This window comes from Salmo salar, chromosome ssa18 (genome assembly GCF_905237065.1).
Source record: "Salmo salar chromosome ssa18, Ssal_v3.1, whole genome shotgun sequence".
NCBI classification, from domain to species: Eukaryota; Metazoa; Chordata; class Actinopteri; order Salmoniformes; family Salmonidae; genus Salmo; species Salmo salar.
Window position 1 is genome coordinate 28,291,402 of NC_059459.1, and position 24,261 is coordinate 28,315,662.

The 24,261-nt window shown below is 45.5% G+C and overlaps 1 protein-coding gene across 6 annotated transcripts in view; it reads right to left on the reverse strand.

The window, feature by feature from the left end:
• Positions 1-24,261, reverse strand: part of LOC106577220 (zinc finger MIZ domain-containing protein 1) — a 239,501-nt gene that overhangs the window by 175,474 nt on the left and 39,766 nt on the right. For all 6 annotated transcript variants that reach the window (XM_045700990.1, XM_045700993.1, XM_045700991.1 and 3 more), the window contains exon 2: positions 6,514-6,620. The gene's annotated coding sequence lies outside the window, so the exon portion shown is untranslated. The remainder of the gene's footprint in view (positions 1-6,513; positions 6,621-24,261) is intronic.

A 24,261-nucleotide genomic window follows, 5' to 3' on the forward strand; every position in this document is an offset into this window, starting at 1 on the left:
ACAATTGGTGGAATCATGCCATATTTAGACTAGATAATGTTAAACAAGGTTGGAATGTGAAGCAATGAAATGGGGTATCAGTCTACTCGGTGACACCCACAGAACACAACTGTGAAGAGTTTACGCAAATATTAGCGTTGTAGCTCTTATCGCGGGACTGTGACTGTGTGAAATCACCTCCCCAGTCAGCCTATTGTGTGTATTGACATTCATATTGCACTGTACAGCTCTACCTAAGGATTTGGGATCAATGAAATGGGGTAACAGTCGACTCACTACACAAGATATTTTTTCCCAACGTCCTCCTCAGAGTTATCAGACTCCAAAACATCCACACAGTATTGTTTTCCCCCTGGAATAGTGTTCAATACACATAGGTTGACAATAAATGTGGCTATATTCACAGTTGTTTCAGAGTCCCGCAATAAGAGCTACGACAATAATGATCTCTGGGTGTCACTGAGTAGACTGATACCCCATGTCATTGATCCACAATCCATAGGTAAGGCTGTTCACTGAAATAAGTATACCCCCAATGCAATTCTAAAGTAATATACACTGCTCCAAAAAATAAAGGGAACACTAAAATAACACATCCTAGATCTGAATGAATGAAATAATCTTATTAAATACTTTTGTCTTTACATAGCTGAATGTGCTGACAACAAAATCACACAAAAATAATCAATGGAAATCCAATTTATCAACCCATGGAGGTCTGGATTTGGAGTCACACTCAAAATTAAAGTGGAAAACCACACTACAGGCTGATCCAACTTTGATGTAATGCCCTTAAAACAAGTCAAAATGAGGCTCAGTAGTGTGTGTGGCCTCCACGTGCCTGTATGACCTCCCTACAACGCCTGGGCATGCTCCTGATGAGGTGCGGATGGTCTCCTGAGGGATCTCCTCCCAGACCTGGACTAAAGCATCCGCCAACTCCTGGACAGTCTGTGGTGCAACGTGGCGTTGGTGGATGGAGCGAGACATGATGTCCCAGATGTGCTCAATTGGATTCAGGTCTGGGGAACGGGCGGGCCAGTCCATAGCATCAATGCCTTCCTCTTGCAGGAACTGCTGACACACTCCAGCCACATGCGGTCTAGCATTGTCTTGCATTAGGAGGAACCCAGGGCCAACCGCACCAGCATATGGTCTCACAAGGGGTCTGAGGATCTCATCTCGGTACCTAATGGCAGTCAGGCTACCTCTGGCAAGCACAAGGAGGGCTGTGCGGCCCCCCAAAGAAATGCCACCCCACACCATGACTGACCCACCGCCAAACCGGTCATGCTGGAGGATGTTGCAGGCAGCAGAACGTTCTCCACGGCGTCTCCAGACTCTGTCACGCCAGGTTCATCTGTGAAGAGCACAGGGCGCCAGTGGCGAATTTGCCAATCTTGGTGTTCTCTGGCAAATGCTAAACGTCCTACACGGTGTTGGGCTGTAAGCACAATCCCCACCTGTGGACGTCGGGCCCTCATACCACCCTCATGGAGTCTGTTTCTGACCGTTTGAGCAGACACATGCACATTTGTGGCCTGCTGGAGGTCATTTTGCAGGGCTCTGGCAGTGCTTCTCCTGCTCCTCCTTGCACAAAGGCGGAGGTAGCGGTTCTGCTGCTGGGTTGTTGCCCTCCTACGGCCTCCTCCACGTCTCCTGATGTACAGGCCTGTCTCCTGGTAGCGCCTCCATGCTCTGGACACTACGTTGACAGACACAGCAAACCTTCTTGCCACAGCTCGCATTGATGTGCCATCCTGGATGAGCTGCACTACCTGAGCCACTTGTGTGGGTTGTAGACTCCGTCTCATGCTACCACTAGAGTGAAAGCACCGCCAGCATTCAAAAGTGACCAAACCATCAGCCAGGAAGCATAGGAACTGAGAAGTGGTCTGTGGTCACCACCTGCAGAACCACTCCTTTATTGGGGGTGTCTTGCTAATTGCCTATAATTTCCACCTGTTGTCTATTCCATTTGCACAACAGCATGTGAAAGTTATTGTCAATCAGTGTTGCTTCCTAAGTGGACAGTTTGATTTCACAGAAGTGTGATTGACTTGGAGTTACATTGTGTTGTTTAAGTGTTCCCTTTATTTTTTTGAGCAGTGTACATCCAGTGGGATTTCAACAGATTTGTCAAATTAACAAATTGTCTTTTGTTGATTTTATATTACAACATTCCAACCTCGTTTAGCATGATCTATTCAATTATGGTACAATTCTACAATTTGTATATATTTGCATCACTGTCAATACTTTTATTTTGAAGGCTAACCGCAAAGTCCACTACTGTGGATAATCCTTATTGCGGCTAACTTCACATAGATGGGTCCGACCACCATTAATGAAATAAGAACTGTCTTATAAAGTAGGGTCATTTTAGATGACACCTAGCTATATAATTAGCTAGCTAACTATAGCTACTGAAACAGATGTTGTTTGGCTATGTTTTTGGAGAAGACCATTGTTTGCATCCGTGAGCTAGCTAGCTTTTTTTATGACCAGAACTGTAGGTGCGCGAGACAACTTTACCAGCATCTTAGCATACGTATCGATGAATTGTTGTGACATATGAAATACGAGTGGTAGTGTAGTCAATGTGTAATAACTACGTAAAATATGTATGAACGCGTTAAATTATTATGAGACGTGCAGTCATATTCAGGTCCTGATTTGTCAACAAGCTTATTTGACATGCAATGACCCAAACAGAGTTCCATAGAATCCCTGGTTGAGAATGAGAAATAGGTTTTAAATATGTTTTACTGGTAATGGGGACATAGGTAAATGCCAACAAAATAACGTTTTTGTCAGTGTGGTGTGTGTGTAACCTTTATTCATTAGGCAAGTCAGTTAACCTGTTATGGCTAGGGGGCAGTATTTTCACGGCTGGATAAAAAACGTACCCGATTTAATCTGGTTACTACTCCTGCCCAGTAACTAGAATATGCATATAATTATTGGCTTTGGATAGAAAACACCCTAAAGTTTCTAAAACTGTTTGAATGGTGTCTGTGAGTATAACAGAACTCATATGGCAGGCAAAAACCTGAGAAGATTTCATGCAGGAAGTGGCCTGTCTGACAAGGTGTCGTTCTTCTTGTCTCTGTTTATTGAAGAGTGAGGATCTTAGCTGTCCCGTGACACTTCCTACGGCTGCCATAGGTTCTCAGAAGGCGGCAAAATACTGAATCGTGGCTTTGCAGGCTCTGGCTGAAAAAAAGTAGCGCGTTTGGGTAGTGGCTGGTTACAGTACTGTGAGACTCAGGCTCGTTTTCTTTCCTCTGTTTAGCTAAATGGACATTCCCGGTCGGAATATTATCGCTTTTTTTACGAGAAAAATGGCATAAAAATGGATTTTAAACAGCGGTTGACATGCTTCGAAGTACGGTAATGGAATATTTTGATTTTTTTTGTCACGAATTGCGCCATGCGCACAACCCTGATTTACCATTTCGGATAGTGTCTGGGACGCACGAACAAAACGCCGCTATTCGGATATAACGATGGATTATTTTGGACCAAACCAACATTTGTTATTGAAGTAGCAGTCCTGGGAGTGCATTCTGACGAAGACAACAAAAGGTAATCAAACTTTTATAATAGTAAATCTGATATTGGTGAGTGCTAAACTTGCCGGGTGTCTAAATAGCTAGCCCGTGATGGCTGGGCTATGTACTTAGAATATTGCAAAATGTGCTTTCACCAAAAAGCTATTTTTAAAATCGGACATATCGAGTGCATAGAGGAGTTCTGTATCTATAATTCTTAAAATAATTGTTATGCTTTTTGTGAACGTTTATCGTGAGTAATTTAGTAAATTGTTAGCAAATTCCCCGGAAGTTTAGTTCTGAACGTCACATGCTAATGTAAAAAGCTGTTTTTTGATATAAATATGAACTTGATTGAACAAAACATGCATGTATTGTATAACATAATGTCCTAGGTGTGTCATCTGATGAAGATCATCAAAGGTTAGTGCTGCATTTAGCTGTCTTCTGGGTTTTTGTGACATTATATGCTAGCTTGAAAAATGGGTGTCTGATTATTTCTGGCTTGGTACTCTGCTGACATAATCTAATGTTTTGCTTTCGCTGTAAAGCCTTTTTGAAATCGGACAGTGTGGTTAGATAAAGGAGAGTCTTGTCTTTAAAATGCTGTGAAATAGTCATATGTTTGAAAAATTGAAGTTTTTGTATTATTGAGGAATTTGTAATTCGCGCCACGCCTATCATTGGATATTGGAGCAGGTGTTCCGCTAGCGGAACGTCTAGATGTAAGAGGTTAAGAACAAATACTTATTTACAATGACGGCCTACCCCGGCCAAAGCCAGATGACGCTGGGCCAATTGTGCGTCGCCCTATGGAACTCCCAATCACGGCCAGATGTGATACGGCCTAGATTCGAACCAGGGACTGTAGTGACGCCTCTTGCACTGAGATACAGCGCCTTAGACCGCTGCGTCCTTGTGTGTGTGTTAACTATTTAACTGTACTAGAATGCTTAAAAGGCCGCAACATTTTTTAATATTGGTATCGTTTTTTTTGGCAAAGGAAATATTGATATCGGTATCGGCAAAAAATGTCATATCGGTGCCACTCCACAAATGTCTTGTTTACAAACTATAGTTTTGGCACGTCGGTTAGGACATCTACTTTGTACATGCACAAGTCATTTTTCCAACAATTGTTTACAGACAGATTATTTCACTGTATCACAATTCCAGTGGGTCAGAAGTTTACATACAACTAAGTTCACTGACTTTAAACAGCTTGGAAAATTCAAGAAAATGATGTCATGGCTTTAGAAGCTTCTGATAGCCTAATTTACATCATTTGAGTCAATTGGAGGTGTACCTGTGGATGTATTTCAAGGCCTACCTTCAAACTCAGTGCCTCTTTGCTTGACATCATGGGAAAATCAAAAGAAATCAGCCAAGGCCTCAGAAAATTGTAGACCTCCACAAATCTGGTTCATCCTTGGGAGCAATTTCCAAACGCATGAAGGTACCACGTTCATCTGTATAAACAATAGTACGCAAGTATAAACACCATGGGACCACGCAGCCGTCATACTGCTCACGAAGGAGACGCGTTCTGTCTCCTAGAGATGAACGTACTTTGGTATGAAAAGTGCAAATCAATCCCAGAACAACAGCAAAGGACCGTGTGAAGATGCTGGGAGGAAACGGGTACAAAAGTATCTATATCCACAGTAAAACGAGTCCTATACCGACATAACCTGAAAGGCCGCTCAGCAAGGAAGAAGCCACTGCTCCAAAACCGCCATAAAAAAGAAAGCCATGTGTTTGGAGAAATGTCCTCTGGTCTGATGAAACAGAAATAGAACTGTTTGGCCATAATGACCATCGTTATGTTTGGAGGGAAAAGGGGGAGGTTTGCAAGTCGAAGAACACCATCCCAACCGTGAAGCACGGGGGTGGCAGCATCATGTTGTGGGGGTGCTTGATGCAGGAGGGACTGGTGCACTTCACAAAATAGATGGCATCATGAGGAGAGAAAATTATGTGGATATATTGAAGCAACATCTCAAGACATCAGTCAGGAAGTTCAAGCTTGGTCACAAATGGGTCTTCCAAATGGACAATGACCCCAAGGAAACTTATCAAAGTTGTGGCAAAATGGCTTAAGGACAACAAAGTCAAGGTATTGGAGTGGCCATCACAAAGCCCTGACCTCAATCCTGTAGACAATTTGTGGGCAGAACTGAAAAAGCGTATGCGAGCAAGGAGGCCTCCAAAACTGACTCAGTTACACCAGCTCTGTCAGGAGGAATGGGCCAAAATTCACCCAACTTATTGTGGGAAGCTTCTGGAAGGCTACCCGAAGCTTTTGACCCAAGTTAAACAATTTAAAGGCAATGCTACCAAATACTAATTGAGTGTATGTAAACTTCTAACCCACTGGGAATTCTGACCCACTGGGAACCCAGCTAAAAACTGTTGTGCTGATTAAAGAAGCAATACAACTGGCCTTTAGAGTAGTTGAGTATCTGGAGCGTCAGCATTTCTGGGTTTGATTACAGAATAGAAAGAGTGGAAGGCCGAAGTGCACAACTGTGCAAGAGGACAAAAACAGAGTGTCTAGTTTGAGAAACAGACGCCTCACAAGTCCTCAACTGGCAGCTTCATTAAATAGTACCCGCAAAACACCAGTCTCAACGTCAACAGTGAAGAGGCGACTCTGGGATGCTGGCCTTCTAGGCAGAGTTCCTCTGTCCAGTGTCTGTGTACTTTTGCCCATCTTAATCTTTTCTTTTTATTGGCCAGTCTGACATATGGCTTTTTCTTTGCAACTCTGCCTAGAAGGCCAGCATCTCAGAGTCGTCTCTTCACTGATGACGTTGAGACTGGTGTTTTGTGGGTACTATTTAATGAAGCTGCCAGTTGAGGACTTTTTCAAAGGGCTCAGAGTTGGGCCAAAAACCAAAAAAGCCCAGGACTAATGACCCCACTGATAGGGAGAGGATAAGAGCAGTCGTCTGCCTACCTGTGTGAACTCTGACCTGGGCTGGGAGTGATGTCACAAGCCCCCCCTCACCCCCACCCATCCCATGTATATCCTTCAGGATCCTTCCTCACTGGTCTTCACTGGACCTGAGAGAGATAGGGAGAGAAGAGAAAGATGTTACATTTCTGCAAAGAAATACATCGTTAGACAGATTTGTTCCACTGTGAAGGCAAAATGCTGTGTGTGTGAAACCGGGTCTCATGTGTACTTCAAGACAGATGTTAGCCCACTGAGCTAAAACCTCAGGTATTAGCTCTGGGTGCTCACACAAGTCTTCAAGTTTACTCATCACATGAGTATAGTCCAAAGAACCCCTTCTATTATAAGTGTATTCTGCAGAAATATGCTAAGATGAGAGAGCGGGAGGGAAAGAGAGAGAGCGAGAATGGTATTTGTGCATATTGGAAACTGATGGAGAGCAATTAGTAAGGAAGGCAAAAGAGGATAAATGGACGAGTACATTCTGTATGTATCAGCTGTAATTGCGATTCACTGGTAAATCTGGATGGAAGACACACCACTAAGAGAATATTACTACTACTTGGAAAGCACACTGCTACAGTATACAATGCCTTTGAAAAGTATTCAGACCCCTAGACTTTTTACACATTTTGTTACGTTAAAGCCTTGTTCTAAAATTGAATAAATAAATAAACATCCTCAGCCATCTACACATAATACCCCATAATTACAAAGCGAAAACAGGTTTTTAGAAATGTTTGCAAATGGGATATAAAAAAAAACTGAAATACCTTATTTACATAAGTATTCAGACCAATTGCTATGAGACTCGAAATTGAGCTCAGGTGCATCCGGTTTCCATTGATCATCCTTGAGATGTTTCTACAACTTGATTGTGGTAAATGGGGACATTTACCTGTGGTAAATTCAATTGATTGGACATGACCTGGAAAGGCACAGACCTGTCTATATAAGGTCCCACAGTTGACAGTGTAAAGCAAAAACCGAGCCATGAGGTCGAAGGAGTTGTCCGTAGAGCTCCAAGACAGGATTGTGTTGAAGCACAGATCTGGGGAAGGGTACCAAAACATTTCTGCAGCATTGAACGTCCCCAAGAACACAGTGGCCTCCATCATTCTTAAATGGAAGAAGTTTAGAACCATCAAGACTTCCTGGAGCTGGCCGCCCGGCAAAACTGAGCAATTGGGGGAGAAGGGCCTTGGTCAGAGAGGTGACCAAGAACCGGATGGTCACTCAGTGCTCTACAGTCACATTCCAACAGGACAACGACCCAAAGCACACAGCCAAGATCACGCAGGAGTGGCTTAAGGACAAGTCTCTTGATGACCTTGAGTGGCCCAGCCAGAGCCCAGACTTGAACCCAATCTAACATCTTGAGAGGCTCTGCAGAGAATAATGGCAGAAACTCCCCGAATATGTATAAAAACTTGTTTTTGCTTTGTCATTATGGGGTATTGTGTATAGATTGATGAGGGGGAAAAAACTATTGAATACGTTTTAGAATAAGGATGTAACATAACAAAATGTGGAAAAAGGCAAGGGGTCTGAATACTTTCCGAAGGCACTGTATATAAGGATTTAGAGAAAACACTGCCAAAATGTAAATAATCCCGAGATGGCTTATATTAAAACCACACCAATAGTAAGAAGTTACCCTCAAAGCACAAGAACATTAAAAATAGATATTATGGTTGAAAAGACATTGAAAATATGTATTTTGGTTGAAATGACATTGAAATGAAATTGAAAAGATGTTGAAAATACTTTTTTCAAACAATTTTGCTCACTGGGTAACTTCAGTCTTTTGCAAATGTCCCTCTTTCCTCCCTGTCCTTTTCATCCAAGGAGTGAATAATTCCTCAAAGAAAATAATCACGTTAAACGCGAGTCAAGTTTGTACTGTACATGTGACTTTCAGCAGTGTAACTCTAAGCTGTGTGTGTGTGTGGCTGAAAATGTCACAGTTCTTCCATGGCCTGCATACTCACCAGACATGTTCCCTACTGAGCATGTTAGGGATGCCCTGGATCGACTTTTAAGACAGCGCTTTCCAGTTCCTGACAATATCCATCAACTTCACACAGCTATTGAAGAGGAGTAAGACAACATTTCACAGGCCACAATCAACAGCCTGATCAACTCTATGCGAAGGAGATGTGTCGCGCTGCATGAGTCAAATGGTGGTCATGCCCGATATTGACTGGTTTTTTAAGGTATCTGTGACCAACAGATGCATATCTGTATTCCCAGTCATGTGAATTCCATCAATTAGGGCCTAAGGAATTTATTTAAATTGACTGATTTACTTATATGAACTGTAACTCAGTAAAATCTTTGAAATTGTTGCATGTTGCGTTGATATTTTTGTTTAGTATATATCTACTAGCAACTCATCCACCTCTATAACCATGTAAAATGTTAATTGTTACATATGTAAACCAATGTTCTGAGTCTTTACAGTGATCCTGTAGGCTGTGATGACAAAGCCAAAGCTTGTCTGTTCAAAGCTCTTAAAACCATAACCTTTACCTTAGGCCTACTGTGGGGAATCCTGGACTGAAGAGGCTTCTACTAACTCCTCTTAATACACACAAGCCACAAGCATGCACACATACAACTGTGCACACATGCATGCATGCACACGCACACACACACACACACACACACACACACACACACACACACACACACACACACACACACACACACACACACACACACACACACACACACCTCCTTATCATCAGAGTTGTCTGGGGAGCCAGCAGGGCTATAAAGCCGAACAGCTCATCTCCTTAAAACAAGCAGGGTTGTCCCTGGGCGCCTGAACACCACTCATCAACTGTTACACCAGAGAGCGAGAGAGAGAGAGAGGGAGAGAAAGAAGAGAGGGAGAGAAAGAAGAGGGAGAGAATGAAAATCAATGGTCCCCTCTAACACCAGTGCAAACAGTAAGAGAGAAGACAGGCAAATAATTCTGCACTTCATCCCTTCCAATACCCCAGACAAAGGTAGAGAGACAGATAGCTAAGGCTCAGAGAAGTAATCATCTCTATGCAAATTGAAAACTGAGTGACAATTTAAACCAAGATAGCGTGTGCGTGTGTGTGTGTTTGATGCGGTATAGCGAGGCTCCCTCTGAAATCAATTCACAGCGAGGGAGAGAGAAAGAAACCATTTTCCTGTGGTGGAGATAAAACACTTTACTAGGAGCCGTCTGAAAGTGTGATGCTTATCTGGAGGAAATTAGCAACAGGAATACCAATACCCACAACAAACAACTCAAGTGTTGAACCTTTGACTCTCCCTCTCTGTTTATTTCTCTCGCTTTCCCTCTGTTTATTTCACACTCCCTCTTGCTTTCTCGTTCCCTCGCTCTCCCCCTCTCGTTCCCCCCCTCTCTCGTTCCCCCGCTCTCCCCCTCTCTCGTTCCCTCGCTCTCTCTCTCTCGTTCCCTCTCTCGTTCCCTCTTTCTCTCTCCCTCGTTTCCTCCCTCGCTCCCTCTCTCGTTCCCTCGCTCTCCCCTCTCTTGTTCCCTCGCTCTCCCCCTCTCTCGTTGCCTCGCTCTCTCGTTTCCTCTCTCTCTCTCTCTCTCGTTCCCTCGCTCTCCCCCTCTCTCGTTGCCTCGATCTCTCGTTTCCTCTCTCTCCCTCTCTCGTTCCCTCGCTCTCTCGTTCCCTCGCTCTCTCTCGTTCCCTCGCTCTCTCTCGTTCCTTCTCTCGTTTCCTCGCTCTCTCTCGTTCCTTCTCTCGTTAACTCGCTCTCTCGCGCTCTCGTTCCCTCGTTCCCTCTCTCTCGTTCCCTCTTTCGTTTCCTCTCTCGCTCCCTCTCTCGTTTCCCTCTCCCCCTCTCTCGTTCCCTCGCTCTCCCCCTCTCACCCCCTCTCTCGTTCCCCCGCTCTCCCCTTCTCTCGTTCCCCCGCTCTCGTTCCCCCTCTCTTCCCTTCTCTCGTTCCCCCGCTCTCCCCTTCTCTCGTTCCCCCGCTCTCCCCCTCTCTCGTTCCCCCCGGTCTCCCGCTCTCTCGTTCCCCCCCTCTCTCGTTCCCTCGCCCCTCTCTCATTCGCTCGCTCTCTCGTTCCCTCTTTCTCCCTCTCTCGTTTCCTCCCTCGCTCCCTCTCTAATTTCCTCAATCTCCCCCTCTCTTGTTCCCTCGCTCTACCCCTCGCTCTCCCCCTCTCTCGCTCACCCCCTCTCTCGTTCCCTCGCTCTCGCTCTCGTTCCCTCTCTCTCTTGTTCCCTCTTTCTTGTTTCCTCCCTCGCTCCTTCTCTCCCTCTCTCCCCCACTCTCCCTCTCTCGTTCCCTCGCTCTCCCCCTCTCTCGTTCCCTCGTTCTCTCTCTCGTTCCCTCGCTCTCTCTCTCGTTCCCTCACTCTCTCTCTCGTTCTCTCGCTCTCTCTCTCTCGTTCCCTCGCTCGCTCCCTCGCTCTCTCCCTCGCTCTCTCTCTCCCTCTCTCATTTCCTCCCTCGCTCCCTCTCTCCCTCTCTCGTTTCCTCTCTCCCCCTCTCTCGTTCCCTCGCTCTCCCCCTCCCTCGTTCCCTCGCTCTCCCCCTCCCTCGTTCTCCCCCTCTCTCGTTCCCTCGCTCTCTCTCGTTCCCTCTTTCTCCCTCTCTCTCGTTCCCTCGCTCTCCCTCTCTCGTTCCCTCGCTCTCTCTCGTTCTCTCGCTCCCTCTCTCGTTCCCTCGCTCTCCCTCTCTCGTTCCCTCGCTCTCCCTCTCTCGTTCCCTCGCTCGCTCCCTCCCTCGCTCCCTCGTTCCCTCGCTTGCTCCCTCGTTCCCTCGCTCGCTCCCTCGCTCGCTCCCTCGTTCGCTCCCTCGTTCCCTCGCTCGCTCCCTCGTTCCCTCGCTCGCTCCCTCGTTCCCTCGCTCCCTCGTTCCCTCGCTCGCTCCCTCGCTCTCGTTCCCGCGCTCGCTCCCTCGCTCGCTCCCTCGCTCCCTCGCTCGCTCTCGTTCCCTCGCTCGCTCTCTCATTCCCGCGCTCGTTTCCTCGCTCGCTCTCTCGTTCCCGCGCTCGTTCGCGCTCGCTCCCTCGTTCCCGCGCTCGCTCCATCGTTCGTTCCCTCGTTCGTTCCCTCGCTCGCTCCCTCATTCCCGCGCTCGCTCTCTCATTCCCGCGCTCGTTTCCGCGTTCGCTCTCTCGTTTCCGCGCTCGCTCTCTCGTTTCCGCTCGCTCTCTCCTTCCGCGCTCGCTCTCTCCTTCCCGCGCTCGCTCTCTCCCTTGTTCCCGGGCTCGCTCCCTTGTTCCCGCGCTCGTCCCCTCGCTCCCTCACTCATTCGTTACCCTCGCTTGCTCTCTCGTTCCCGCGCTCGTTCTCGCTCCCGCGCTCGCTCCCGCGCTCGCTCCCGCGCTCGCTCTCTCCTTCCCACGCTCGCTCTCTCCTTCCCGCGCTCGCTCTCTCGTTCCCGCGCTCGCTCCCTCGCTCACTCTCTCGTTCCCGCGCTCGCTCCCTCGCTCGCTCTCTCGTTCCGCACTCGCTCTCTCGCTCCCTCGCTCGCTCTCTCGTTCCGCGCTCGCTCTCTCGTTCCCGCCCTCGCTCTCTCGTTCCCGCCCTCGCTCTCTCGTTCCCGCGCTCGTTCCCACGCTCGTTCCCGGGCTCGCTCCCTTATTCCCGCGCTCGTTCCCTCGCTCCCTCCCTCATTCGTTCCCTCGCTTGCTCTCTCGTTCCCGCGCTCATTCTCGTTCCTGCGCTCGCTCTCTCATTCCTGCGCTCGCTCTCTCGTTCCCGCGCTCGTTCGCTTGTTCCCGGGCTCGCTCCCTTGTTCCCCGTTCGTTCCCTCACTCCCTCCTCATTCGTTCCCTCGCTTGCTCTCTCGTTCCCACTCGTTCCCGCTCGCTCTCTCCCTCATTCGTTCCCTCGCTTGCTCTCTCGTTCCCTCGCTCTCTCCTTCCCGCGCTCGCTCTCTCCTTCCCGCGCTCGCTCTCTCCTTCCCGCGCTCGCTCTCTCCTTCCCGCGCTCGCTCTCTCGTTCCCGCGCTCGCTCGCTCGTTCCTGGGCTCGCTCCCTTGGTCCCTCGTTCGCTCTCTCTCTCTCTCTCTCTCTCTCTCTCTCTCTCTCTCTCTCTCTCTCTCTCTCTCTCTCTCTCTCTCTCTCTCTCTCTCTCTCTCTCTCTCTCTCTCTCTCTCTCTCTCTCTCTCTCTCTCTCTCTCTCTCTCTCTCTCTCTCTCTCTCTCTCTCTCTCTCTCTCTCTCTCTCTCTCTCTCTCTCTCTCTCTCTCTCTCTCTCTCTCTCTCTCTCTCTCTCTCTCTCCCTCTCTCTCGCTCTCTCTCTCGTCTCGCTCTCTCTCTCGTCCTCGCTCTCTCTCTCGTCCTCGCTCTCTCTCTCGTCCTCGCTCTCTCTCTCCCTCCCTCACGCTCTCGTTCCCCGCTCGTTTCCTCGCTGGCTCTCTCGTTCCCGCGCTCGTTTCCTCGCTGGCTCTCTCGTTCCCGCGCTCGTTTCCTCGTTCCCGCGCTCGTTTCCTCGCTCGCTCTCTCGTTTCCTCACTCTCTCTCTCTCTCTCGCTCCCTCTCTCTCGCTCCCTCGCTCGCTCCCTCTCCCTCGCTCGCTCTCGCTCCCGCTCTCTCGCTCCCTCTCGCTCGCTCTCTCGCTCCCTCTCCCTCGCTCCCTCTCGCTCTCTCGCTCCCTCTCCCTCGCTCCCTCTCGCTCCCTCTCCCTCGCTCCCTCTCGCTCCCTCTCGCTCCATCTCTCCCTCTTGCTCCCGCTCCCTCACTCTCGCTCCCTCTCTCCCTCTCGCTCCCGCTCCCTCTCTCCTTCTCTCTCGCTCCCTCGCTCTCCCTCGCGCTCCCTCTCTCTCTCTCGTTCACGCTCTCGCTCCCTCTCTCTCACTCGCTCTCTCTCTCTCGTTCACGCTCTCGTTCCCGCGCTCGTTTCCTCGCTGGCTCTCTCGTTCCCGCGCTCGTTTCCTCGCTGGCTCGCTCGTTTCCTCGCTGGCTCTCTCGTTCCCGCGCTCGTTTCCTCGCTGGCTCTCTCGTTCCCGCGCTCGTTTGCTCTCTCGTTCCCTCACTCTCTCTCGTTTCCTCACTCTCTCGTTCCCTCGGTCACTCGTTCTCTCACTCGTTTCCTCGCTGTCTATATCTCTCTCTCCCACAATATCATTAGCTGTTATTTCCTCCCTCAATGTCAACATTAAGGGATTTGGAGGACCGAATCCAGGTGGTGAGTCACATTCATTATACTCTAAAAGGCTAAACTGATCCTAGATCAGCACTGAGACGCTTTATGAATACAGATCCTGGTCACAGTACCTATAACTACAAATCTAGAGTGCTATGTATACATTTGCAGTTTCAACCATCCCCCATCCTCCCCTACTTCTGCACATATTTCCACAGTCCTTTACCAGGTAGTTGTGCTCATTATCACGCTATTCCCTGGTTAGACTTTTCTTTTTGAATTCATTTTCAAGCACTTACACTGTCTTGTCTGGAGTATAAAGGGAACACATGATGACATCTTGTAGGATTACAAAGTCAAGATCATTTTCAAAGAGCAGTAATTTTCACACCAGTAATTTGGTACAATATCATGAATCATTTTAAGGGTTTGCGTGCTACTACTGACCACTCACAGCACAGGCATCTTCTACCTGAAGAGTTTGTCATTGAAAGTCGTCATACATATCATCACGCCAACCTTGAAACAACCATCTACCTTCCTTCCTCCTGCTGTTTGCTGTTGATATGTGGAAGACATCTGAGACATTCCCAGAGACATCTCTGTGTTCTCCCAGATCCTTTATTCAAACAGGCGTCAGTAGCCTCGACGTTAAAGAAGCGGGTTCGAATCAAACTGCTGACGAGGGAAAAGATCGGGTAGGAGCGAACTGGCATCCGGAGGGTTGCTGTCATCAATATCTCAGGTGCCACCTACCACCAATGTTCCCTTGAGCAAGGAACTTAATTAAGCCCTTAAACTGCTCATCAGGCCCTGCTCCAGCCAAAGTGTGATGAATAACTTTACCATGCTCAAAGGGTTATTCAATGTCTGTTTTTATATTTTTATTCTTACCCATATGGACAGGGGGGGACATGATCCTAGATCAGCACTCCTGGTATCAGATGCTTTGTGAATATGGCACAACCTTACTTTCCCAACACAGCCTCAAGACCTCTTTGTGTTTCTGTTCAGGTCAGATGCTCGCAGAGCAGGCCAAAATACAAATATTGTTTTGGTGAGATATGTGCTAGAGATTTGGGACGGCCTTACGTCATTTGATGCGGGCGAGGCATTGGAAAATCTCCCTGGTCTTTGTGGTAAAATCTGTGTTTGAAATGCACTGCTTGACTGAGGGACATTTCAGATAATTGTATGTGTGGGGTACAGAGATGAGGTAGTCATTCAAAAATTATGTTAAACACTATAATTGCACACAGAGTGAGTCCATACAACTTATTATGTGACTTCTTAAGCACATTTATACTCCTGAATATACATTATGTAGGCTTGCCGAAACAAAGGGGATGAATACTTATTGGCTCAAGACATTTCAGCTATTCATTTTTTATTAATTTGTAAACATAATTCCACTTTGACATTATGGGGTATTGTGTGTAGGCCAGTGACAAAACGTCTACATGTAATCCATTTTGAATTCAGGCTGTAACACAACAAAATGTGAAAAAGGTCAAGGGATGTGAATACTTTCTGAAGGCACTGTATCTATCTAAAGAGCAGGCAGCTGATGACTTGTACTTGAAAGGGAGAGGAGTTGTGGAGAGTTCATGTTCAGAAGGGGGGGGAATAGTTGTGGAGAGTTCATGTTCAGGGGGGGAAATAGTTGTGGAGAGTTCATGTTCAGAGGGGGGAATAGTTGTGGAGAGCTCATGTTCAGAGAGGGGGGAAATAGTTGTGGAGAGCTCATGTTCAGAGGGGGGGGAAACAATTGTGGAGAGCTCATGTTCAGAGGGGGGAATAGCTGTGGAGAGCTCATGTTCAGAGGGTGGGAAAATAGTTGTGGAGAGCTCATGTTCAGAGGGTGGGAAATAGTTGTGGAGAGCTCATGTTCAGAGAGGGGGAAATAGTTGTGGAGAGCTCATGTTCAGAGGGGTGGGAAATAGTTGTGGAGAGCTCATGTTCAGAGAGGGGGAAATAGTTGTGGAGAGCTCATGTTCAGAGGGGGGAAACAGTTGTGGAGAGCTCATGTTCAGAGAGGGGGGAATAGTTGTGGAGAGCTCATGTTCAGAGGGGGGGAAATAGTTGTGGAGAGCTCATGTTCAGAGAGGGGGAAATAGTTGTGGAGAGCTCATGTTCAGAGAGGGGGAAATAGTTGTGGAGAGCTCATGTTCAGAGAGGGGGAAATAGTTGTGGAGAGCTCATGTTCAGAGAGGGGGAAATAGCTGTGGAATGCAATCATGGTGCTTTGGAGGAGTCTGTTTTGGCTTTTTGTGTGTGTGTGTGTGTGTGTGTGTGTGTGTGTGTGTGTGTGTGTGTGTGTGTGTGTCCACTATTACCTCTCAGTTCACATTAAACTCCATCTGTATATCTAATCACACGGCCAGGCTATGGCGGGGGGGGGGCCTTCAGAAAGTATTTACTCCCCTTGACTTCCACATTTTCTTGTGTTATATTTGATCAATTTTGGATCACTGGCCTACACATAATACACCATAATGTTAATAAGTATTCAACCCTTTTTATATGGCAAGCCTAAATAAGTTCAGGAGTAAACATTGCTTAAGAAGTCACATAATAAGTTGCATGGACTCACTCTGTATGCAATAATAGTGTTTAACATGATCTTCTGAATGACTACCTCATCTCTGTACCCCACATATACAATTATCTGTAGGGTCCCTCAGTCGAGTAGGGAATTTCAAACATATTCAACCACAAAGACCAGGGAGGCTTTCAATGTCTCGCAAAGAAGGGCACCTATTGGTAGATAAAAACGTTTAAAAAAGCAGACATGTAATATCCTTTTGAGCATGGTTATTAGGAAGTTATTAATTACACTTTGGATGGTGTATCAATACACCAAGTCACTACAAAGATAGAGGCGCCCTTCCTAACTCAGTTGCTGGAGAGGAAGGACACCACTCAGGGATTTCACCATTAGGCCAATGGTGCCTTTAAAACTGTTACAACTGAGGATGGATCAACCACATTGCAGTTACACCATAATACTAACCTAATTGACAGAGTGAAAAGAAGGAATCCTGTACAGAATAAAAAATATTCCAAAACATGCATCCTGTTTGCAACAAGGCACTAAAGTAATACTGCAAACTATTTGACAAAACAATTAACTTTTTGTCCTGAATACAAAGTGTTATGTTTGGGGCAAATCAAATACAACACATTCCTGAGTGTCACACTCCATATTTTCAAGCATAGTGGTGGATGCAAAATGTTATGGGTATGCTTGTACTAGTTAAGGACCAGGATGAAAAAGAAAATGGAATGGAGCTAAGCACAAGCAAAATACTACTGAAAAACCTGGTTCAGTCTGCTTTCCACCAAACACTGGGAGATTAATTCACCTTTCAGGAGGACAACAACCTAAAACACAAGGCCAAATCTACACTGGAGTTGCTTACCAAGGAGACAGCGAATGTTCCTGAGTGGCCAAGTTACATTTTGACTTAAATCTACTTGAAAATCTATGGCAAGACCTGAAAATGGTTGTCTAGCAATGATTAACAACCAATTTGACAGAGCTTGAAGAATTTGGGCAAATGTTACACAATCCAGGTGTGGAAAGCTCTAAGAAACTTACCCAGAAAGCCTCACAGCTTTAATCGCTGCCAAAGGTGTTCCTACAAAGTATGGACTCAGGTGTGTGAATACTTATGTAAATCAGATATTTCTGTATTTCATTTTCAATACACTTTCTTTTTTTTGATCTAAAAACATGTTTTCACTTTTTCATTATGGGCTAGTGTGGGTGAGACATAAGGGTGAGACATTTTAAAATAAAAAAAATTAATCCATTTTTAATTCAGGCTGTACCACAAATGTGGAATAAGTGTGTTGAAACTGTCTGTCCCCTTATCTACACTGATCTAGGCTATATAGTCATGTTCAATCTGTATGGGTAGAATTGTCCTCAAGCTCGAGGAATTATTAGAAATGACCAGCAATCAAATCATTCAATACCCATAGAATCAATAAATTCCAATCAAACCAAACCCTTGTCTAATAGACATTAACAGCTATTTTGTCCAATTAATATGATCTAATAAAATATCACATTTAATAAACCATTTATTAAATGGTGTATAACAGGCCGTAACGGCCCTACGGATTCCTCCTAATCATCATCACCAGCAGATAGTCTCGAAAGGTCACACACGTCAGAGCGACAGAGGTCAGAACTGTTAAAACAAACCATTCTATATTATAAACATCCCTTTGTGACCTGGAAAACTAAATACCATTCCACCCCCCACACACACACACTTCATGTCATCAGTGACGTCTTCAGAAGGTGAATGTGAAGTATGTTTTTCCATTGATTCATAATGAGTCATAGCAATGTTTTAACAAGAACTGGAATCAGTAGCTAATATCATGCTGTTTCGACCCGCTCTCTCCCTCGCTCTCCCTTTCCCTCCCCTTCTCTCTGTACCGCACCTGCTGTCTCAACTAATGAATGCTCAGCTATGAAAAGCAAACTGACATTTACTCCTGAGGTGCTGACCTGTTGCAACCTCTATAAACACTGATTTTGATTTGACCCTGTTGGCCATCTATGGACGTTTGAGCACCTTGAAGAAACAAGATTCTCTGGTCCAATGAAACCAAGATTAAACTCTTTGGCCTGAATGCCAAGCGTCAGGTCCAGAGGAAACCTGGCACCATCCCTACGGTGAAGCATGGTGGTGGCAGCATCATGCTGTGGGGATGTTTTTCAGCGGCAGGGACTGTGCGACTAGTCAGGATCAAATCAAAGATGAATGGAGAAAAGCACAGAGAGATCCTTGATGAAAACCTGCTCCAGGGCGCAGGTTTTGGAGCAGGTTTTCATCAAGGATCTCTGTACCTTGCTCCGTTCATCTTTCCCTCAAACCTGACTAGTCCCCCAGTCCCTGCCACTGAAAAACATCCCCACAGCATGATGGGTGTGAAGACCTTATACTGGTGCGAAGGTTCACCTTCCAACAGGACAACACCCTAAGCACACAGCCAAGACAACGCAGGAGTGACTTCGGGACAAGTCTCCAGAGCCTTTTCTAAAAACCTGTTTTTTCTTTGTCATTATGGTGTATCGTGTGTAGATTGATGAGGACAAAACTATATAATACATTATATAATTGTCAGCAGCATACCACCCTGCATACCACTGCTGGCTTGCTTCTGAAGCTAAGCAGGGTTGGTCCTGGTCAGTCCCTGGATGGGAGACCAGATGCTGCTGGAAGTGGTGTTGGAGGGCCAGTAGGAGGCACTCTTTCCTCTGGTCTAAAAAAATATCCCAATGCCCCAGGGCAGTGATTGGGGACACTGCCCTGTGTAGGGTGCTGTCTTTCGGACGGGACGTTAAACATGTGTCCTGACTCTCTGAGGTCATTAAAGATCCCATGGCACTTATCATAAGAGTAGGGGTGTTTGTCCTGGCTAAATTCCCAATCTGGCCCTCAAACCGTCACCTAATCATCCCCAGTTTACAATTGGCTCATTCCTCTCCCCAGGTCGTTGCTGAGAATGTGTTCTCAGTCAACTTACCTGGTAAAATAACGGATAAATAAGCCTGTAACAAAAAGTAAAAGGGATTTAAATACTTTCCGAATGCACTGTGAACCCAAATCACAGCCCATTGCATCCAATTCTCTCTCCCTCTCTGATCAGTGTGTTCGGTGAAACACTGTGTGCCACCGGTGTACTTACATAACGTGCCCCCACCATAGCCTGGCCACGTGATTAGATATGGAGATTAATGTGTACTGAGAGGTAATAGTGGACCCACACAGAAAATAAATGGGGAGAGGGACAACAAAAAGTCATCTGAGCAGAGGTGTTTTCAGGATTTCCACATATTGTATGGGGAAAACATTTTAGCAGAGTCAGGGAAAAATATTGCTTTTTATAAAACGCATTTCATGCGATTGTACATCTTTTTTTAATAGCACACAAATGACCAAAATGAGTGGCTACTCTGACAGTGACAAACAGAGCAATAAAAACAACCTGGACATGAATGCAAACAATAGCCCAGGCCAATGAAGACACATGCTAGGTAACTTTTTATGAACATACTGGCCATGTGTATGTTGTCTAGTACAGCGCTCTCCAACCCTGTTCCTGGAAAGGTACTGTCCTGCAGGTTTTCACTCCAACAATCATTTAGCTCACCTGATTCTAATAATTAGCTGGTTGATGAGCTGAATCAGGTTAGTTACAACTGGGGACCAGGGCTCTCCAGGAACAGAGTTGGAGAGCCCTGGTCTAGGATATCATGGGCAGCATAGGAGCTAATAATGGGAATACCAAACCACCCGTTGTATGTATATATATATATATATATATATATGTATGTACTGCAGTTGAGGAAGGGGAGAACCATTCTCCTCAGTTCAACAAAAAAAAAAAGTTACTTTTTATACTGAACAAAAATATAAATGCAACAATTTCAACAATTTTACTGAGTTACAGTTCATAAGGAAATCAAGTCAATTGAAATAAATTCATTAGGACCTAATGTATGGATTTCACATGATTGGGCAGGGGCACAGCCATGTGTGGGCCTTGGAGGGCATAGGGCCACCCACTTGGGAGCCAGGCCCAGCCAATTAGAATGAGTTTCTCCCCACAAAAGAGCTTTAGTACAAATACTCCTGTGTTTCATCATCTGTCAGACGATCCCGCAGATAAAGAAGGCGGACGCGGGGTCCTCGGCTGGCATGGTTACACGTGGTCTGCGGTTTTGAAGCCGGTTGGACGTACTGCCAAATTCTATAAAACGACATTGGAGGCTGCTTATGGTTGAGTAATGAACATTCAATTCTCTGGCACCAGCTCTGGTGGACATTCCTGCAGTCAGCATGCCTATTGCATGCGCCATCAAAACTTCAGACATCTGTGGCATTGCATTGTGTTGTGTGACAAAACTGCAAATTTTAGAGTGGCCTTTTATTGTTCCCAGCACAAAGTGCACCTGTGTAATGACCGTGCTGTTTAATCAGCTTCTTGATAAGCCACACCTGTCAGGTGGATGGATTATCTTGGCAAAGGAGAAATGTTCACTAAGATGCTCACTAATGCTCACTATGCTCACTAAACAAATGTGTGCACAAAATTTGAGAAACATAAGCTTTCTGTGTGTCTGGAACACTTCTGGGATCTTTTACTTCAGCTCACTTTACACATTGCGTTTATTTCAGTATAGATAAAACTATACTATATATATTTACATCACCAAATAATTGACTAAAACACACTGTTTTGCAATGAAAGTCTACAGTAGCTTCAACAGCACTCTGAAGGGTAACACAATGGTGTAACCGGAGGACAGCTAGTTTCCGTCCTCCTCTGGGTACATTGCCTTCAATACAAAACCTTGGAGGCTCATGGTTCTCACCCCCTTCCATAGACTTACATAGTAATTATGACAACTTCTGAAGGACGTCCTCCTACCTATCAGAGCTCTTGCAGCATGAACTGACATGTCCACACAATCAAAGGATCAGAGAATGAATCTAGTACTGAAAGCATAAGCTACAGCCAGCTAGCACTGCAGTGCATATCATGTGGTGAGTAGTTGACTCAAAAAGAAAGACAATAGTTGAACAAATTAATTTCTTTACAAATGAAGGAGAAGCAGAGAGAGAGAGAGCTAGCTATATTTCACAGTATTTTTTTCACTTTCACTAAGCTAGCAAATGCAGCTAGCTAGTTTGGCCTACTCAAAACACCCGGCTCAAACAGAGAGGGATGCTATGCCAGCTAGTTGGCTATGGCTATCAAACACTGGAACTCTTCCAAGTCAATGTAAGCTTTTGGTTTTATGATTTTATTACCACTGGAGTCCGTCAGTGTAACTGCTAAACTGCTTGCTGCCTGTACTGCATAACTGTAGCAGGTTTACTAATGCGTTCATTTTAGTAGCTATGTTGACTATGATGTTAGCTAATACTGTATGTAAACTTAGTGGTATATGATATGAGGGTTTGGCGTGGAACGGTTTTTTTCACCTGGTCACAGACAGCTGATTTGTTGTGCACTGAAGTCCACAAGCGAAGGGAAAATGTGAGGGGAGGAGAGAGCGTAGATTCAAGAAGGAATTACGTGATCATGCTGTTTGTATGTGGCTGCTATAAAAGTGAACTGTGTTTGCCTGTGATCAGGGGTGTATTCATTCTGCCGATTCTATTGAAAAACTTTTCTTAAACGGACGCAAACGGTACCAAACGGGGATAAACATACCTGAATTTGTCCAAAAGAAACTCTTGTTTGCAACTGTTGAACTAATGATTACACCCTAGATCAGCTAGATGCAAATAATTGTCTTCCATCTTAAACGGCACTGACCTCCACTGATATACTGTATATTATAGGCTGCAGTAGGCTACTAAATACATTTTCCAGTGGCACTGACTCACTCAATGATGAAGATTAAGCCTAGGTTACTCACCGGTGATGGCTGATGTTCTCATGCCAATACCCTATCTCAAGATAAGCTACTTTGAAAAACAGTTGAGTTTTTTTATTTTCTTCTACAGATAGATCAGTCTTCTCTTTTCAGCAGTAGGCATTTTTCTCATGATTGTATTTTTAAATTTGCGAAAGGCAAACTGACACCCACCATAGAAACATACCGTAATTTCCGGACTATAAGCCGCAACTTTTTTCCCAGGCTTTGAACCTCGCGGCTTAAACAATGACGTGGCTAATATATGGATTTTTCCCGCTTTCAATATTTTTTTTTTTAACTCTCTGTGACGTGCTCAGTTTTTTGTCGGCATGAAGCTTTCATTAGACCAATGAAATTGCCGAACGGGTTAAGGTCAAACAACTTTTTTGTTTACTGTTTAGATTAAATCGAGCGCTCTCAAACATCCCATCATTCTGATTACGGTAGTCATTTTGTCACCCTCATCATGGCAAAGACACGGAGAAATGCATTTGATGCAGCTTTCAAGTTGAAGGCGATTGATCTGGCTGTTGGAAAAGGAAATAGAGCTGCTGCACGGGAGCTTGGTCTTAATGAGTCGATGATAAGACGTTGGAAACAGCAGCGTGAGGAATTGACTCAGTGCAAAAAGACAACTAAAGCTTACTGCTAATTTTACATTTTTTGTTACAAGCCGTGTTTTGTTAAAGCCTATTTACTTTTGTTACAAGCCGTGTTTTGTTAAAGCCTATTTATTTTTGTTGCAAGCCGTGTTTCGTTAAAGCCTGTGTAAAGTTAATTTGTTTCAATGTACCGGTAGGCACCTGCGGCTTATAGACATGTGCGGCTTATTTATGTTCAAAATAATCTTTTTTTTTTTATTCAGTGGGTGCGGCTTATATTCAGGCGCGCTTAATAGTCTGGAAATTATGGTATTTATTTTTGTTACAAGCCGGGTTTCGTTAAAGCCTGTGTAAGTTCATTTGATTTCATTTCATTTGTTTCAATGTACCGGTAGGCACCTGCGGCTTATAGACATGTGCGGCTTATTTATGTTCAAAATAAATAAAAAAGTTTTAATTCAGTGGGTGAGCCTTATATTCAGGTGCGCTCAATAGTCCGGAAATTACGGTAATCCATAGATGCCAGTTCCTATTCAAGTCAGGACTGGCAGCCATTGCTAGTGACCCAAGAGTTTAACGTTCACATAACCAGGGTTAGAGGTTCAAAACCCTTTCTATGAATAATATGTTTATGGCCGCAACTCTAAAAGAGTTTCTATACTTGTTGCGTGTGCTGCCCTAAATTATAAAACTTTATCCACAGCTATTTTTATAGAAGCTATTGAGCCTGTCGCTAAATTATGCTCTCTCATGTAGTATTTTGAATGATGTTCAGACATGACTAATATCATTTTGAATACTTAAAAAAAAAAAAAAAAGCCTAATTTTGGCAAAATTATTTCAATTTATCAGGGGGTGCTGCAGCACCTCCAGCACCACTACTTTGTGCACACACGCACTAACACACGCACTAACACACGCACTAACACACGCACTAACACACAAACCCTCCATCCTCAGCAGGGTTATTACAGCAACCCTATGGCTGCCACTGATAAGACCAGCCTGTTTTATGTGTGTGCGCACAGCCGAGCCTGAGGATTACTGATGAGTGTGTGTTACTGTTGATGCCTTCCTTATCCTCCTATCCTACCCTTCCTTATCCTCCTATCCTACATATCCTATCCTTCCTTCCTTATCCTCCTATCCTACCCTTCCTTATCCTCCTATCCTACCCTTCCTTATCCTCCTATCTCCTATCCTTCCTTCCTTATCTTCCATATCCTATCCTTCCTTCCTTATCTTCCTATCCTACCCTTCCTTCCTTATCCTCCTATCCTACCTATCCTATCCTACATATCCTATCCTTCCTTCCTTATCCTCCTACCCTACCCTTCCTTATCCTCCTATCCTACCGATCCTCCTATCCTACATATCCTCCTATCCTACATATCCTCCTATCCTACATATCCTCCTATCCTACATAATCCTCCTATCCTACATATCCTCCTATCACATCCTTCCTTATCCTCCTATCCCATCCTTCCTTATCCTCCTATCCCATCCTTCCTTATCCTCCTATCCCATCCTTCCTTATCCTCCTATCCCATCCTTCCTTATCCTCCTATCCCATCCTTCCTTAT